The 2,766-nt window shown below is 37.1% G+C and overlaps 1 long non-coding RNA gene across 1 annotated transcript; it reads left to right on the forward strand.

Moving 5' to 3' along the window:
- Positions 1 to 386: 386 nt before the first annotated feature.
- LOC113304293 lies at positions 387 to 1,419 on the forward strand. Its single transcript, XR_003338128.1, has 3 exons — positions 387 to 504; positions 606 to 717; positions 1,383 to 1,419. It is a non-coding gene; the product is annotated as an uncharacterized LOC113304293 (long non-coding RNA).
- The last annotated feature ends 1,347 nt before the right edge of the window (positions 1,420 to 2,766 follow it).

The raw sequence follows: 2,766 nt of genomic DNA on the forward strand, positions 1-2,766 counted from the left end.
GGATGGTTTATACACTGGGCATAAACTGGCATTAGCTTATAAGCTAGGTCCTATACTTCCTGTGTTGAACTGATTCCTTAAGGTTTCGAACCTTCAACTGTATTACATTTTTTCTCTTTTTACTATTGATGAACTTATCGAGGACGTTTATAGTGGGATCCAAATTTTTAGAATCTCTTCTTCTTTTACATTATCATTAACATTCTCCTATTTTCATGTACAATTATTGTTTAGTTAATATGTTATGACTATACCTTTAGCAGCTCTTTATTCTCTTAATGATATTTTTCTGCCTCTAGGCTGAGGTGAAAGAAGAACATTCAGCTGAAGAATTTCTTTTGAGTAAGAAGAGTAAACTTGCAGAGTTGGGATTGGCGTTGTTTACTGATCCGTTGTCGAATATTAAATTCTTAAAAGAGATGGTGTAGCTTTCCAAAGATGAAAATCAAGCAACTAGCTTGGGCTTCTCTCCTTATTGGCTATTCTCATAGATATCATTCCTGGGTATTTTTCATGCTTCGCCACATTATATCAGTTCACTACTCTTGATGTGGGTTTGCTTGTCATGTTTTCCAATTTGACTCTTCTTTCACTGTGTGCAACAGTTATCAGATCAGACTTCCCCACCGACAAGGAGCTGTCGAGCAGGAGATGAATGTTTAGAAGGAAGTAATAAAAATGTGATTCTTTGAATTCACATTGTTGACCTCTTATAAGGTATGAGTTTTTATTATGGCAAGACTTGTTTCCAGTAAGAAAATTAAGTCATGACATCAACTACAGATATACGTTGTTACATTAGTGAGTGAAAGATTCTTACATCTCATTCATCCCCAAAAATATAGTTTGGTTTTGTAGTAAGTTATTCCTTCCACTTATTCACTATTTCCAAGTGATGTCGAAAACCTGGTGATACACTTTCTGTGATTGCTGTAACCCCATGTCAACATGCACGATTAGTATTTTAGCGGTCTAATGATTATGGGCTAATTGTAAAAGCATTTTTAATAGCTGTTTAATTTAAATCTCGACTACTTTCAGTTGAAGGTAGTGTACGGGTCCTGCGATTTCAGTTTTGGTCTGAGGCAGGTTGGCTGAGATGTTTGCTCCTCTGCTGAGTCTGTGGAGAAACAGCAAAATTTAACACCTACAAGGCTTTAGAATCATGTTACATGGATTTTAACCTTAACCATACTTCCCATTGCATTGAAATCCTTAACATGTAGTCAGTTATAGTTAGTTCCAACCGTATGTTCTTTCTGATTTGCGATTCCATATATATTGCTCAGCCTGTTCAGGGTTCTTCCTACTGGATTTTTATGATGTATCATATCTTAATAGGCTAGACCTTCTAACTAATTTTTCTTACTTATGTGCGCTAGGTTTACCTTCAAGAGTCTAATAGCCTTACTGAAGCAATCATCCTTTCAACACGTTGCTGTGCGTTGCATGTGTTTTATGCTGGATGCTGTTCCTCATTTCAATTTCTGTGAGAATTTGTAGCTGCTGTCATCAATAACATGAGCTCCCCAGATGATGTCATAAGGTTGTGTTAAGTACGAGCCTTATGTTTTACCTTTTAGGCTTTGCTTGAGATTTTATGTTTCTCTCTTTAGTTTCTGTTGCTTAGTAGTCCTGTACAGTTTAAGAGGTACTCATCCTCAGTAGGGTTTATCTTTATGAAGATGTTTCGGTTGGTTACAGGAAACTTTGCTGTACAGGTATAAAGTCACAATTTCTTAAAGAAAGCAAACATGGTGGCGTAGCAACTGTGGAGGCTGTTTATTTGAATGAAAATCATGTAAAATTATGCGATCGTCGGCTGCATCCTGATACCATTGAGGTATGATATTAACTTCTTCCTACCAACATTAAGAATTTCTTACTTTCAATATATCCTTCTGCTAGTCCTTTTGACTTGATTGGTGTTTTCTTTAACATACTGCCGCAATAACAATTTGGATTACTCATAAAAAATCACGTGTGTTGAGATTATTAGTCCCACATTGTTTGGGCAATCTAAGATCCTGCAGTTTATAATCCTTTGGGCCTCTCCACTCATTTCCTATTGGTTTTGAGTTGGATGCCCGTATTCTAACATGGTATCAGAACAGGCTATTTGTGTCGAGTCATTTAACCGTACCTTTACTCCGCGTCACCCGATTTATTGTGCACGTGTCCATGCGGTTTATATAGCCATAGGCATGTGACCTTCTTTAGTTCTTCTGTTGAAGAGAAGTGATTATACGATTATGTCCCCAAAAGATATATGGTTTATTCACCAACATTTTTTTGGCTTGATGCATCTTTAACCTAAAAGAGGACCGCAGTTTTATGGGGAAAATACTTGATGCATTGATTTCTGAAGTAAGGTCGTTTAAAATTTCTTTCTAGCACATGCTAGTTTGGTGGAATCAGTTTTATCAGCTTTGTTGATTTCACTGACGCAGTGCTAAATTAAAATGTAAAATTAACTGGAGTGTCCATAAAATTGGATTGGGCTACATCTAGGGCTGCACATGGAACGGTACAGTTCGGGTTTCTTATGAACCCGATACATGTACCTGGAGTTGGCCGGATCTTCATTTTAAGGACCGGTACCTGTACATGTATCTGGAGTTGTACCTGTACCTATAAAACCAGTCCGGTACTGACCGGTACCGGGTTTTTACCTCCAATATTTGTTGCACAACATACTCAATGACACTTAAAGTAAAAATTGAGTAATACCAACATCAGACAACACCCAAATTTTGTTTGAGGCAT

This window comes from Papaver somniferum, chromosome 8, assembly GCF_003573695.1.
Source record: "Papaver somniferum cultivar HN1 chromosome 8, ASM357369v1, whole genome shotgun sequence".
Classification (NCBI taxonomy): Eukaryota; Viridiplantae; Streptophyta; class Magnoliopsida; order Ranunculales; family Papaveraceae; genus Papaver; species Papaver somniferum.